The sequence below is a fragment of the Pelodiscus sinensis genome, chromosome 27 (genome assembly GCF_052426305.1).
Source record: "Pelodiscus sinensis isolate ZL-2025 chromosome 27, ASM5242630v1, whole genome shotgun sequence".
Taxonomy (NCBI): Eukaryota; Metazoa; Chordata; order Testudines; family Trionychidae; genus Pelodiscus; species Pelodiscus sinensis.
The window spans coordinates 4,475,480-4,491,376 of NC_143078.1; positions in this window are offsets into that span (position 1 = coordinate 4,475,480).

A 15,897-nucleotide genomic window follows, 5' to 3' on the forward strand; every position below is an offset into this window, starting at 1 on the left:
TTAGACATACCGACATAGTCAATGAAGCGAGGATTTAAATATCCCCCACTTCATTAGAATAAAAATGGCCGCCACATTGTGCCGGCTCAGCTGTTTGTCGGCTCAAAGTGCCAGTCAAGACGGTGATCAGTCGACAAGGAAAGCCATTGTGGACCGATCCTGTAAACCTTATCTTTGTGTTGTATCTCCCTGATGTCTCCCATCTTATATACTAAAGCCAGGTCTACACTGGTGGAGGAAATCAATGTAAGATATGCAATTACAGCGACAACAGTTGTTTAGCTGGAGTTGTCGTGCCTTCCATCAATTTTCTGGGGTGGCCCCATGATGGGAGGTCGATGGGAGGTATGCTCCCATCGACTACCCTTTGCAAGGAGTGCCATGGTTGATGGGTATTCGATTTAGTAGGTCTTTATTAGACCTGCTAAATTGCATGCCAGAAGATCGGTCGCTGCAGCATCGATTTCCACAGCAATGAAGACAAGCCCTTAGGCTGTACACAATATGTGGTAGGAAGTGTCTTTTTGTTCTGTGGTTGTATAATGGAATTCTGATCTTTGACTGAGATGCCTAGATATTACCATAATACTAACAGTTCTCAGCATGTTGCCTTCATGTTCAGTGTGTATCTCTATGGTAAATGTAGCTGTTAGTCCGTGCCTCAGTTTCCTCCTCTGTTATATGGGGATAGTAATACTGCTCTCTCTCTCTCAAAGGCTGTTGTGACTGTACCTTATAGAACAAAGTGTTCAGATATAATGCTGATCCGGAACATATAAGAAACTAGACAGAAAAATATATGTTGTACATGTACCCCCTCTATGAGACACTCCCACCCAAGCAAACCTTTTCTCGATGCATTTACAAGGCGCCGTGTTTTTACCGTGCTGGTTCCATTCCTGTCTACAATTAACAGCATTGTAAAAAAAAAAATATCGCACTCAGGTTGCAAAGAAGTTACACGAGCGACAGTTTTCCTAACACTTCTGTGCAGAGTCTGAAAATATTGCAGGGAAGCGGAGTGCGTGTGCCTGAGACTTTACCGGCAGACCTTGCCTGCACATCTCCCTTTGCCGTGCTAGGCAAATATGCGCCACAAAGATGAAGTGCTACCTCTTGTCTTGGCAACACTTTAAATGACTTAACCTAATTCCTGTGAATTCATTTGGTGTTTATGGGACGATCATATGTACTTCCATTGACATTCCCTGACCATTATAAAGCAGTTAGTGGAGATAATGCTGTTCTAGTGCAATGTCTTATCACTGTTTTAACATCCTGACATACAATCACCTCATATTATTTCTTCAATGAATCCATTAAGCAACTAAAGGCTTCGAGGAGCCAGATACATGAGCAATGAAGGGGCAAATTGTGCCAGAGAATGTTGTTTTTATAAAAAGAGCTTCAGACTCAACACGATGTGAGTAAAACAGTCTGGGGGAGAGTAGTCCCTATACACAAATGACATGGGATCTGACACTACTAGTGCAAAGGGGTGACTGAAAGGAGGGTTAGAAAGATTTTAGTGAAGAGGCATATGATGGGAAGGGAGCTGGAAGTAATGTCTTTTCTACACTAGCTTTTTTTGAGAGAGGTGGGAGTTGCGTTGTAACATGCCTCTCCAAGATATATTAGATGCACTGAAACTGATGCAAGTCACTTTTGACATCTTTTCAATTGGTCTCCACTATGCTTTTCACCAGTGCAACTGCCATAGTGCAAGAACCTGCATGGTCAAGGCCTAAGATGGAGTAAGCGCTGATTGAGAATTATGGGCATTAAACCCATGATGAGTTTTCAACTCAACATGGCAGCAAGACATGCACAAGCTAAGCGGTGCGACCCCTTTTTTCTCAGGTGGGTGAGGATTTATACACAGGAATTAGTCCCAGTGTTGCCACTACGGGCATGTCTGCACTAGAAAATTATTTCGAAGTAATAACTCCCGAAATAATAATTTCAAAATAGCACGTTCACACTATGGGGGAAACCTCAAAATTAGTCTGAGGCAGACTCCATTAATGTGGACATGCTACTTCAACTTACAGCCCCAGGAAGCACTGGGGAGTCATTAGTTTGAATGAGTCTGGGGAGTCGTTAATTCGAAATAGTGATAGAGGAGCGTCCACACTACTGCTATTTCAAAATAATTATTTCGCTATTAGCCTTATTCCTTATTAGGCATTATTATTTCTAAATAACTAGCCCATTATTTCAAAATAATGGGCTTGATAGTGTGGATGCGCCGCTTTTTATTTCGGAATAAGGGAAGTTATTTCAAAATCACTCCCTTGTGTAGACCAGTGCTAAGGGGACGGGGAGTGAAAAATAAACAGGGATTGGTGTTTGCTGTTTCACGGAAATCTTTGGCCACGTCACCCTGTTCGGAACACCTGTCTGCCACGATCCCATGTATGCAATGGTTAACAAGACGACAAATGATGTTTCCACTGCTCCACAACCTGCTACCGTCACATAAATTGAAACCGACAGAATTACCATTGATACAAATTAAAAACAAATAAAAAGGGTACACAGAACTGATTCCCGGAGTTCAAACTCCATTACCAACTGATTTACTGTGCAGTGGCCTGTGATTGTTTGCACTGAGAAAGTACTGCGCTTGGTTCCTATCCGCCTCACGGCCACGTCTCTCACCAGTCAATAAGCTATTTAATTTAATGGGAAATGGTATTGACGGGACTTGAAATGCAGCTCAAAAAAAAAGGAAGATGCAGCTGCAAAGAGCAGATAAAGTCTTCAACTCAGGGGGTTCGCTATTTGGGTGTTTCCCTTTTGTTATCTCATTAATTAAAGTCCAGAGAAGACTCTGCTGGATTTGGGAGTGTCAAAGCATTGCAGCGAAAGTGCTGAAGGGATGATTACTCTTGGGGATCTGTGGGAGGACCAGGCAAAACAGTGATGAGATAATGCAAAGTACTATGTAATACCCTGACCTTTCAGGATAGAAGAGTTCACACAAGAGAGAAGGGGTTCTAAAGGGAAGTGTGTCAAACCAGTCGAAGAAGCGGATGGTTCAGCTTATAGACAATTTCCCTTGTGATACTCCATTACGTTGGTGCAATACACCCAACTCCTTCCTTGCAGGAGGTTTTGGCTCTGTGGGCCAGATCCCTAAAGGCTGGGAAGTGCTCTTTTGAGCTCTGGCCCTTTGAATTTATTTTGCATTTTTCAGTAGTTCATGATGGAACGGGCAATGTTGCTAGTATTTAAAGCTGCGGGGATGGGAATCAGGGATCTTGGATGCTATTCCCAACTCTGGGAGGAAGTGTGGCATAGTGGGAAGAGCAAGCAGACCCTGGGATTAAGACTCCATAGCCTATATCTGGGTCTGACAAAGATTAGCTGTGCACCCTTCCTCAGGTTTCATCACTGCCCACCTGTAAAAGGAGAGTGACGGTGCTTACCTGTCTCTCAGAGCAGTTCTGAGGCTTTATTAATTAGTATTTATAAAAGCTCTATGTGATCCACAGGCAAAGGCTGCTATAGTAATGAAGATTATTATTTTTCTGAACACTTATTTAGCTTCTTAGACATGCAAACTTTTAGAGTTGGCGCATGCTTCCCTATGCCAAGAAGTACTCTCAATTTCTCTCTCTCTCTCTGTGTGTGTGTGTGTGTGTGTGTGTGTGTGTGTGTGTGTGTGTGTGTGTGTGTGTGTGTGTGTGTGTGTGTGTAAGTAAATAACCCCTCTTTCAGACTAACGAAGTTGCCTCTTACTCTATGTTACTCCAGCCCGGCTGGTGCCTATCCAGAGGCAAATGGCAGGGAGGGAGGCAAGCAGCAGGGTCTCTGAGTATTTGTAATCCCTGAGGGCACAAGCTAACAACCCAAAGACTCCCCTGCTCCTATTTCTATGGCAACGGTCTGAGTTTCTGAGATGAAAGTTGTATTTGGAATGTCACACACATCTCAGATGTGCCAAAAAAAGGGGGGGGGGACTCTGCAGAGGTTTTTAATTAGATGGCACAGCAATGCAGCTCGGATGGCAGTTACAATGATTTTTAAATCAAGAAGGTCATGTGGTCCAGGGGTGACCACAAGTAAAAGAAGGAGAAGCAGGTTGGGAGCTGAGATTCATATATAAGAACGGCCATATTGGGTCTGAGGAAAAGTCCCTCTAGCTCAGGGTCCTGTCTTCTGATAGTGACCAATGCCAGGTGCCCCAGAGGGAATGAACAGAACAGGGAATCATCAAGTGATCCCTCCACTGTTGCCCATTCCCAGCCTCTGACAAACAGACACAAGGGACACCCTCCCTGCCCATCCTGGCTACTAGCTATAATGCAGCTCTGCACATGGCTGCTGGTGCTTTGTCCTCCCACCTTGCGGCCTTAGCAGAAGCCTAGACTATGAGCGATTTGCACTGGAACGGTTTCCTTATTGGTCAGTGGCGCAATGGAGCGCTGATCCTTGATTAGAGCTGCTAAATAATCACTAGTAGTACTAACACCACCAAGTTCTTTGACTCTCTTATGCTGTTTGTCATTTATGGCAGCCAGACCTAGTTCATGGCATATTCTAATCGAGCCTAGCTTTCACCGTTAGAGCAGGGGTTTGCAAACTTTTCTTTTTCTCATGACCCACTTGAAGAAAATTATGGATGTCCTTGGGTTGTGGGTGACTGGCTGCAGTCAGAGGGCTTCAGGGACCATTCCCTGGCTGCCGGGTGGTGAGCTCTAGCACCAAGCTCACACCCTCCAACACCTGGCCCCTCCTGCCACCACCAGTGTCCCATTACTGATGGGGTGGGGGCGACAGACTTGGCAAGGTGGAGAGGGGGGCACAGCTCCACACTCCTGGAAGGGGCAAGGATGTGGCAGCCAGCCCTCAGTCCTGGCCAGAATGTTCCGGCAGCAACTGGAAGGATCCAGGTTTCTGGCTGCTATCACTTCAGTGGTAGCAGCGGCTGGGAACCCCGGGCCCTTTTGAATCTCCAGGTGTCAAGGCAACTGCCCACTTTACCCCCCATGTTGGTGGGCCTGCCCATTGCCTGTGGCCTTCATTGTCTTTGAACCTCCTCCCCTTCCCACCCAGGACTTAATTTCCCCCCAGGATTGCTAGCACTGAGAAAGTTTGCTGTGAAAAATGCTATTTGTATGTTTGTTAATCCCACAACATACTTCCTCTCCAGCCAGTTTTTTTAAAAGCAACCTTTCCCTTCCCCTCACCAAAAAAAAAAAAAGGAAAAAAAGACAAGAATGTGCAAAGCACCTGATTTGGGTTTCTAGTATGATTACGTCCAATAAAGAACAAGGCCAACTGTACATTTTTTTGAATAATGAATCTGCAAGAAAAAAATTCGACATACTATTCAATTATTTAGACATGTGTATGTCCACATTCATTTTTTCCTAAAGTTAATTAAATATTTCTGGAAAAAATGTAAGAGCAGTTATCAATAAGAGTTGGTGGCTGCACTTTGAGGCCACCTGAAAATTGTGCTGTGAGAACCCCTGCTCTAAACTGTATCAGGGCAATAATGCACAGAGCATCAAAAAAGCATCTTCTCTTTCATTCTCTCAGCTGCGGAATGTAACCCTTTGTTTAATGCTGTCCCTGGATTTGGCCATTGCAGGTGATAAGTAAACATGCTACTATCTTCCCTATATTGAGATAAATGCATGAGAGCTCAATGCACAGAAAGTGTGCTTTACATAACAATTGCATTGACAATCTGGACCATCTTGAGCATCTCTGCGAAATAAAATTTAAAAAAAACCCATGTTGCAGAATTGACACAGCACGAATGATAATCGGTGCGGAAGAGAATTAGAAATACAAGTCAGGTCTTTCAAACCCGGTTGGCGGTGGCAGTAGTTGCTGTTTATATATTTTTCATCTGGGTAAATGGAAAAGAGTAACTGGAGGACACGTTATTTAAACTCAAGAGAGGGAGGAAAGAAATGAAGAAGTTGTGCCCATCAACTATTAATTGTCTCCTTTCTGACTCATGAAAATATTATGGATGAAGAAACGCAGAATGTTGCTCATTTCAGTTTACCTGTGTTGGACAGCAGACGTGTAACATGGATTGTTCTTCCCTTCCCAATGGCCTTGTGAAGGGAGCAGCATTTTCAAAAAATCTAGGGCTAGTTTGTGACATTTAACAGTAGCCCTGTTCTGAGGACAGGTCAGTAGGAACACGAGGAGGAACCTTACCCCAGAGAGGTTCAGTGACTGTCAGAGTCCCCTGTTTGTGCGGGGAGAGGAGAAAAAATTGTTACCTCACTTTCTGCCCCTGCTACATGCACTCTGCTGTGCAAGGGTGGGGAGAAGCCGTGGTTCTATGTCTTTCCTCCCTCTCTTTAAGGCTGGTTCCAGATTAGGAGCAGTTTATCAGTAAACCCTTCCTCCTACGCACACATACAAGCCCAGCGTTTGCTATTCTGACTGTACTTTATGTGGGTGATGCAAGGTGTAAAGGAAAGTTCCTTTCTTCCTCACCAGCCACTAGCCTAAGGCCATGTCTTCACTGGATGGAAGATCAATGCTGCCACAATTGATTTAGCGAGCCTAGTTAAGACTTGCTAAATCAAATTCAGAGGGCTCCCCTGCCAGCGGTTGGTATTCCTGCTTGTGCAAGGAGTAAGGGAAGCCAACAGGAGCTAAAATCATGCCACACCACAGAGGGTGCTCGACAAGAGAGGTTCAACCTGTACTTCCCCTCACATAATGTGCTTTAGACAGGACTCAGTGCTTATATGGAAAAAATATCATATGTATATTAAAGAAGTCATAAAAACTTCCTTGCACATACAGGCAGTCCCCGGGTTATGTACAAGATAGGGTCTGTAGGTTTGTTCTTAAGTTGAATTTGTATGTAAGTCGGAACTGGCGTCCAGATTCAGCCACTGCTGGAACTGACCAGCGGCTGACTACAGGAAGCCTGAGGCAGAGTTTCTCTGCCCCAGGCTTCCTGGAATCAGCCGCTGATCAGTTTCAACAGCAGCTGAATCTGGACGCCTGGGACAGAGCAGCTGGAGCGCTGCCGGGTAGGTCCCCGCAGCGCCGCACCTCGGCGCTGCGGGGACCAACCCGGCAGCACTCCAGCTGCTCTACCCCAGGTGTCCCCAAGTCAGCTGCTGCTGAAACTGATCAGCAGCTGATTCCAGGAAGCCTGGGGCAGAGCAACTGTGCCTCAGGCTTCCTGTAGTCAGCCGCTGGTCAGTTTTAGCAGGCTGACTTGGGACACCTGAGGCAGAGCAGCTGGGGTGCTGCTGGGTTGGTCCAGTAGCACCGCTCCTCGGCGCTACTGGACCAACACAGCAGCACCCCAGCTGCTCTACCACAGGCGTCCGCGAGAAAAGCCTGTCTGCTGGGGGAGGGGGGGCGCACTAGTTGCGCCCCCTCCCCCCCGCAGCAGACCAGGGAGACGCGCAGCAAAGCCGCGGAGGACCTGGGCGGCAAGACCGCGGCACGTCTGGGCGATCCCGCCGCCCGCGTCCTCCGGGGCAAGAAAAGCCCCGTTCGTAAGTACGGATCTGACTTAAGTCAGATCCGCGTAACCCGGGGACTGCCTGTATTAAGAAAACAAATCTAACATGGACACCTGATTTCAAAGAGAATCCATTTGAAAAATTACCATGACATGGAAAATAGACTTGTATGGTATGGAATGGCATTTGCAAGTAACAACATACATGATTAGTAGTCCTGTGGCACCTTAGAGGTTAACAAAAATATATATAGTATCATGAGCTTTCGTGGACAAAACCCACTTCCTCAGATGAGCACAGGATGTTATGACACTTAATTGTTCCAATGTGATGGAAAAATAAATTTTAATTACATTCAGCTGGGCCAGTTTTCACTCTGTGTTACATATTCAGATTTACAAGCCATTCATTTATTGGAGTACAGTTACAAATGCACCATGTAGCTGGAAATATTTGTAAAAGCATAGACTCTGGAAAACGGTATAAAATAGAACGGTAAGTGAGCTCTCAGTATTCTCTGATAATAGTGTGATCTCTGGAAAGGGGACGAAAATTGTCGGTACTTCCACAATTGACATTTTTATCCTTGGTGAAATTTGCCCCTGTCCTGAGGGATAACATGAGGACAATGAACTACTTCAGGCCCCCAAAATTGGACTCTTCAATCATCCATTGGCCTTGAGCTGTTCCTCCACACCAAGTGAATTTCACCTTCCGTCCTTGCAAGGTAAGCACCAGCAGTTTAGCTGCCTTTTAATAATTAAAGATTTGATCCTTCCTTTAAAGCACTGGGGGCTATGTAGATTTGACTTATGATGCTTTACGGTTTTCTCCCAACATGTATAAAGTGTAGCATGTACAGGCAAAGAAGTCTGCTAATAATTCTCAGTTCACAGGCCATTTATAATCAGTTTGTTGAATATAGCAGATACTCCAAAATGTAAAATATTCTCATGGGTTGCATAGATCTCATGTGTTATATATACAACCTGAATGGAAGAGAGGAATCCTTAAAATCAGGTGCAGTGATTCATTTGAAACCTGCAAATATCCTTCAACATTGATTTAAATTTGTTGTTTCAAACAAAAGAGTTCCTTCTAGTAAATGTGTTCACTGGAAACTATACAGAAAGAGAATGCAAAATGGAGAAGAAAACAAGCAATTCTATTTTTTAAAATACGTGAATGGCTGTTCAATGGTGGTGATTTGGGGTCATCACCCAACTGGTAAAAATAAAGAAAAAGCTATTTCTACACTCAAAAAGACAGTTAGTGAACCCACCACTATATATAGAGAAAACCACTGTGGGTTGGGAGCCATTGCTGAAAATTACCAAAGACTTTGCTTTATTAAATAGCCCTAGGTTATTTTTGACAAACAAAACAAAACAAAATGTGAGTTGATTAAAGAGAGAGAGAGAAGCCTGGCTCTATTTTTCTTTACAAAATTAATATCCTACAGAACACTCTTTTCTTTTCCCTCTTCCCTTTTTCCTTTTTCTTTGTTTTCATTTTCGTTTCTTTCTCTCTTCCTTTTTCATCTGAAGAAGTGAATTGCAGCTCACAAAAACTTATGCTTTAATACCCTAATAAATGTATTAGTCTTGAAAGTGTTATCAGACTCCTTGTTGTTCTTACAGTTTATGTACTTCTTGGCAAGGTGGTTGGGTGCCAATGTAGGGATGTGCATTCCATCTATCGCCCCCATGACAGTTAGGGAACCCCATTGTGGCAAAGCCCCCCACTCTGCCCTGCACGCTTCTCAGAGTCACTACCCTCCGTAGTATTGATCACCTTGGCTCCTTGGGTCACAACAGTCCTCACTGCAGATTTCCCCACTATGAATTGATTGCCAACTGACTGGTGGCTGTCTGGGGTTGCAAGAGTCCACAGGGCTATTGCCACTCACTTCTCAACAATCAGGGTATGTCTAGACTACATGGCTCCGTCGATGGAGCCATGTAGATGAGTTTACTAGACATAGGAAAATGAAGCGGCGATTTAATAATCGCCGCTTCATTTACATCAAAATGGCCGCTGTGCTGTGCCAATCAGCTGTTTGGTGGCACAGCGGGGCAGTCCGAATGCTCTATGGTTGACAACAGAAGCCTTTGTTGACCACTCTGGTAAACCTCATTTCATGAGGCATAACAGAGTGGTCGACAAAGGCTTCTGTTGTCGACCGCGGAGCATCCAGACTGCCCCACTGTGCCGCCAAACGGCTGATCAGCACAGCGCGACCGCCATTTTGATGTAAATGAAGCAGCAATTATTTAAATCGCCACTTCATTTTCCTGTGTCTAGTAAACTCATCTACATGGCTCCGTCAATGGAGCCATGTAGTCTAGACATACCCTACCTACCAGAGTGGGTCTCATTCTAGTATTGCTGCACTTCAGGGCAGGGGAAAGCCATTCACAAACTTCAATGACAGTGCCCTTCTGCATGCAAAAAGTTTGCAGCCACTGCTGGGCATCCCAGAGTTGCATCAACTATGGGTATGTCTACACTACAGAGTTATCGGAAAAAGCCAATTTTCTGACAAAACTCCACACCGTAATTTGCTATCTTGCGCAAGAAAATCGAAAAAGCAGAATGTTTTTTCCAGCATTGGTAATCTTCATTCTATGAGGAAGAAGCCTTTTTGCGAAAGAGCTCTTTTGGAAAAAGGCATGTGTGGACAGGGACGAGGGAGTTCTTTCAGAAGAAGAGGAAAGAGGAAAAAGCACAGGTGCCTTGGTGGCCATTCCATCCATAGCAATCTCAGCTTACCTGTGAGAGAGGGTCCATTCAGTCTGGATGCTCTCTTTCAAAAAAGCAGATCCCTTTTTTGATGCACTTTTGCAGTGTGGACGCTCTCTTTCAGAAGACATTTTTTAAAAAGATCTCTTCCGAAAAAAGCTTCTTCTGAAAAGAAGCCTGCAGCTTATGAGATTCCACCAGTCTGTGCTTGTCTTGTGGCACCAGGACCAGCACTCCACAGTGTATAGGAGTGCAAATGCTGCCAGCATCTGCCAATCGCTCAGCTCAAGTGCTTCTCACAAGCATCTATTCATGTCCTCAGATTCTTCCTCATTCCGGTGGCCCCTTGACACACTGCAGCATCAAGCACAAGAGGTTTGCTATGATTGCCATAGCAATTTGCTGCTGAACAGGGTTCGTGCTTGCCCTGTTATGGTACCTGCATGGATAACCAGGGGAAAGGGTGCAAAAAGATTGTTTGCTATTGTTTTCAGGAAGGGGAGGAGATGAATGCATTATGAGACACAGAGGACATGTACCCAGAACCACCCACTGCACTGTTTTGGTCCTATTGAGCACTGGGAGCACCACCCAGAATGCAAAGGGGTGGCAAGAACTGTGGGATAGCTACCCACAGTGCATCACTGTTGAAGTCGACAGCAGCCACCCTACTGGGGATGCATTACGTCGAATTCTTGCACACAGTGGGGACATGGTACCTTCGACTTTACAAAATCAGGTGACTGGAGAAATGGTGGTTAAATGACTTGCCTTAAGGGCAGCGAATCAATGTCAGTTGCATGACTCAAACCCAGGATTCCTTGTTTCCTTCCATGCCTGCTAGATTTAACTCCCACACAGGTATAAATGGAACCAAGGAGTTTTGACTCCAGTCCCCCCCTCTGACCTTTGGACACCATTCCCATCCTCATTGAAATTATTGAGTGTATCATTTAATGTTGCTTTTTCCTTGACAGTCTTCTGCAGCCAGTGACATGGGGCTGGATTTTGTCCCTTAAATAAGAAGATTCAACTAGTTGCATGCTTCAAAGCACGCAATCGGAAGAATTTGCTCTCCCCATGCCGGGAGATGGAAATGCATTAGAGTGGGAGGAGGGGACTTGTTCTGAAGTGTCATGTACTTGACTTAGCTCATAACAAGATGATGAATTCGGTCTGATCAAGTGGTGGCCAATCTTATTACTATGCTATACGCTTTATTGTGGTTCTTTTAAAAGCCTTTTCAGTGTTTCCAGGCTTGGTTGAGCAATTTGGGATAATTGGCTCTTGCTTTATTTATTTATAACAACAATAAAAAAGCAAATTTACCTACCACATAAAATCTGTCTGTATTTGCCGGCTTCCCTCTCCTCCCCTTTGTCGTTCCTTTGTCTTAAATTGCACACTGCTTGGAACAGGGACTGTGTCTTAACTTGTCGGTGTAGAACACTCAACACAATGGGGCCCTGATCCTGAATGGGACAGCTGAACCCTATAACAATAGAATGGTTAACCTTTTCTCAGAGACTTTAAAAGTCAGAAGGGACCATCACGACCTTCTAGTCTGATCTGCTGCACATCACAGACCACAGAAATTCATCCACCCTCTCATGTAATAGACCCATAACCTCTGGCTGAGCTAATGAGGACCTCAAATCTTGATTTAAAGACTTTGTTATAGATTTATTCTAGTTCAAGGCAGGAAATGACCCGTGGCCACACTGCAAAGGAAGGAGAAAGCTCTCTCTCTCTCTCCCTCTTTCTCTCTCTGGGTGTGTCCATACTGAAAATTATATTCAATGTAGTCAGTGATGGGAAGCATTGCCTGCTTAAGCCCTGATTCCAATAACATACCGTTAGCATATGCTAAACTTTAAGCTTGCAAGTACTCCCATCAATGTCAAAGAGACAACATGCATGCTTAAAGTTAAGCATATGATGAAGTACTTTGCTGGGTCACTGCTTTAATGCAGGACACAAGGATTAGAAAGACCCCTGAAATATGCAGACCACCTAGCTTTCTGCATATGGGTACACTATTTTTGGCTATCTTGAGATTGATGTAACAGTGCAAACATACACCTGGGAGCACTCCAGGAACCCCCGTTAACTAGTTTCCAAAGGCCCTATATTAGTGGATGGATACATATTAAAAAATTGCAGGGTATCCAGAGGCCACTGTGAGTGAAAAATGTTCTCTCTTAGACTCCCATTCAAACACCAGGGACTCCTCCAGGTTCCCTTATTAACATCATAATTCAAAGAGCTTTCCTCTCATCTCCAGGAAAACATGCAGCAAACTATTGAGATTGCAGAATCCCAGACGAGTCTATGGACCCTGGTTTTAACAATGCCGAGATCAATATTTAAACAGGATCCACAGTGCCCTTCTCTCCTTCCAGCCACCTGCCAAAGATAAAACTAGCGACACTGCCCAGAGCATCACTAGCAGTGACTTCTAACTAGTTCGAACCTTTCTGTGCTCAAGAGCCTTTTGACGTGCTAAGCCAGTGCTGTGGGAGGCTGACACTGGGACTGAAGAAGTATTTGAAAGACTCATCCATCACCGGAACATTCAAATTGCCTTATTAGCTCATCCTCAGGGATCCATCTAGGCTACTGTCCTGTCTCTAGTAGTGGCCAATGCCGGATGTTTCAGGGGAAGATTCCGTGAAACCCAATGAGAATTTGGGACTCTGAATGAGAAGTTCAACTCCTTTTTAGGCCAATGGACCTTCCCCATGAAGTCCTAATTTTGGAGAGCCAAAGCTCTCTTGCATTGAGTGTGTCTGGTAGACAAGAGTTAATGATTGTCCAATTAATCACCATAATATGTGAATACTGGTTTATTTTAGTCTACTCTGTGGATTCCAGGAATACATTTGCTCCCTTGGTGTATTGATCTGCTTCAGTCAAAAGCAACTAATACACCAGGTAATGCAGGGAGGCTGGTGGCCAAATGCTTAAGTGCCTTGCAAGTGGTTTCTCATGTTTAACTCTTTATAAGCATCTTTTCACACTTAACTTATGGGATATGATAGAGGTCTATAAAATCATGAATGGTGTGGAGAGGGTGAATAAAGGAAAGTTATTCATTAGTTCCCATAATATAAGGACTAGAGGATACCAAATGAAATTAATGGGTAGCAGGTTTAAAACTAATAAGCAAAAGTTCTTCACACAGTGCATAGTCAACCTGTAGAACTCCTTGGCAGAGGAGGCTGTGAAGGCTAGAACTATAATAGAGTTTAAAGAGAAGCTAGATAAATTCATGGAGGTTAGGTCCATAAAAGGCTATGAGCCAGGGGGTAGGAATGTTGTCCCTGGCCTCTGTTTGTCAGAGGCTGGAGAGGGATGGCAGGAGACAAATCGCTTGATCATTGTCTTCGGTCCACCCCCTCCGGGCACTTGGTGCTGGCCACTGTCGGCAGACAGGCTACTGTGCTAGATGGACCTTTGGTCTGACCCAGTATGGCCGTTCTTATGTTCTTATGTAACTTCAAATGAACTGGGTCAATGTACACCAGCTGAGGATGGTCCCTTCCATACCTGCAAGTCTAGGGTTCTACAAGGCCCAATAGGAAGGGAAGGACAGGAATGAAGGTTAAACTGTGTTTGAGCTGGGATGAAATTCCTCTGTCAGTCTGTAATGGTGGTAAGATAAGCGTTTTGTTTCCCTTCATTTGGTCCCAAGGGCAATTTCCCCTCCCTCCTTCCCTTGGTCCCTCTCTGCCGAGTCACAGAGTATGTCCAGCATGAACATCACTAGAAGTCACATATTCTCTCTCTCTGTTCAGAGGCAAGTGAGGCTGCCAAAGGATGAAAGTGAAAAAGTGAGGGGGAGGAAGGGAGAACTACTAGGAAAACAAAGAGGAGAAGGAAAATAAGAGAACAGGGAGGCAGAAAATCAGCAAAGTCAAAATTACAGTGAATAGCCAATAGCCATCAGTTTTTGGCGAGCGGCCAGTTTGTGGTGGGGCCCCATTAGGAGGGGTAAGCAGCCATTAATTAGCATGGCTCTATTCCCAGCATTCCCATTTGTTGCTGAAAATATAATGCCCCAAACTAATCCTATTTGCTGGTAAAGTGGTTTTGCTGTACATTAGAGCGGTAATGAAAACGGTGACAGGAAGGCCTTACACGAAGTGTGTTTGGGCCAAAAGAACCATATTGTCCATTAGGGGGATGAGAGGAGTTTTCTTTCTCCATCTATCAGTGCAGGATGTAGGAACAGCGTGCACAGAGTACTCAGGCTCAGGTCCGAGACACCCTGGGGTGATACTGCAACAATCCTGCCTCTGATCAGTCTTCGTCCCTTTCTGGGGGGTCCAATGCTCCCAGTGCAAAACAAGGTATAGTCCTGTGGCACCCAAGAGACTAACAATATATATCATGAGCTTGTGTGGCCAAAGCCCACTTCCTCAGATGAGCTGGAGAGGAATAACTGAAACCCAGTATTTTATAACAGAAAAAGACGGAGGGAAAAAAAGGGTACCTGTCAATTGTAGGGCTGGTGCTAATGGGGCTAATTAAGTGGGCTGGATGTGTCCTATTCTTAGCTTCTGATGTAAAAATCAGGTGTTAAATGCAGGGAAGACTGGGTTCATAATGAGACCTCCAGTTAATGTCTTTGTTCAAGCCAAGGGAGACAGTGTCAGATTTGTAGATGGGATGTCAATTCTTCTCTCTTTCTCTTTCTCTCTCTCTCTTTCTCTCGGTAATTGGTTGGCAAAATTCCTTTGTAGAAGAACGGCTACTTTTAAATCCATGCCTGAGAGCCTAGGCAGGTGACAATGATCCCTACAGGTTTGTGTGCGTTGCCATTTCTGAGGTCTGATTTGTGTCCATTTATCCTTGGCCACAGAGACTGTCCAGTTTGGCCCATAGACATGGCAGAGTGATCTCGCTGCAGTGAGAGCACTTGACAAGTTGTTGCTGCTAAAGAGCAGTAACAAGGGAGGAGGTGGGAGGAGGAGATGGATCAACAGCTGCAACTCCCTGTGGGCACAGGGACATGGGCTGGTATGAACCCATTTGTTCCCAGTGCTACTGCGCTGAATTTGGAATGCCCATGACATGGAGTTTTCAGCTCCACTGCCAGTTACATTTGAAGGGCTGGATCGGTGGTAATGAGAAGTGATGAGGCTAGAGAGGGCTGCCCTTAAAATGTCCGTTCCAGCAATAAATTCAGAATAAAGAGCCAGCACAAGGAAGCACTGACAACCGAGCCTTTGGGTGTCATGTTTGAAATCCTGTAGAACAACGGACCATGATATCCTTTAGTTCCCAAATGCCTAATTTTTCATTACAGTTTTGATTTCCTCCCTCCCTGGGCTTATCACTGTAACTCTGTCAAGATGTCAGCACATGGCTGACATACCTCCAAGTAGGGATGTTAATGGTTAACAGGTGGGGCTTGCCAATTATGGTTAACTGGTGGAGGCTGGAGCAGCCTCCCACCCACTCCAGACCAACTGCAGTAGGCAGGAGAGCTGCTCGAACACAGCTGGGCTGGAGTGCCCCTACCCTGCATGCTTTCTGGTTTAATGGGTTAATGCTGGGATGGGCAGAAGGGCCTCCATGGGCCAGATCCAGCTTGTGGCTGCCCTGCCACTCCCCCGCCCCCAGACCAATCAAGACCCAAGAATGGGGGAGCAAGTGAAGTCTCCTCCCCCCGACAAGGGATGCGCAA